Raw genomic sequence first — 453 nt, forward strand, 5'->3', positions numbered from 1 at the left:
CAAAGTGTCCAGCATAGGGTGAGCTATGGCAATGAAACAAGACTCCAGGAACCTCCTCCTCAGTCACACACCTCCTGAAAACACCATCCGAGCAATGCCTATAGAGGTAAGGCTCATCCCAAAAATACCGCCTTATGTCTTTTAGGAACTTCTTCTTCTTGTTCCCCACAAACTCAGTAGGTTCTTTCTCTGCTGCTAGGTACTTTGCATACTCTCCAAACCAAGGAAAACTCGGCTGTTTGTTGGTATCAATTGCCTTTCACGGGGTTTTCGGAGCATGTGCTCCCAGGCGGAGCATGTGCTCGGCGGGATCAAAGATGTCGATCGGGTAAACATGTTCTTCAGGAAGGCTATCATCCAAGGGTAGCTCTTCTTCTATCCTCATTCTTGACAAGTGATCTGCAACTCCGTTCTCAATACCCTTCTTGTCTTTAATCTCCAAGTCAAACTCTT

At 46.6% G+C, this 453-nt stretch overlaps 1 protein-coding gene across 1 annotated transcript in view; it reads right to left on the minus strand.

Moving 5' to 3' along the window:
- LOC109129457 overlaps positions 1 to 453 on the minus strand; it is a 7579-nt gene that overhangs the window by 6470 nt on the left and 656 nt on the right. The window lies entirely within an intron of this gene.

The sequence above is a fragment of the Camelina sativa genome, chromosome 16 (genome assembly GCF_000633955.1).
Source record: "Camelina sativa cultivar DH55 chromosome 16, Cs, whole genome shotgun sequence".
NCBI lineage: Eukaryota > Viridiplantae > Streptophyta > Magnoliopsida > Brassicales > Brassicaceae > Camelina > Camelina sativa.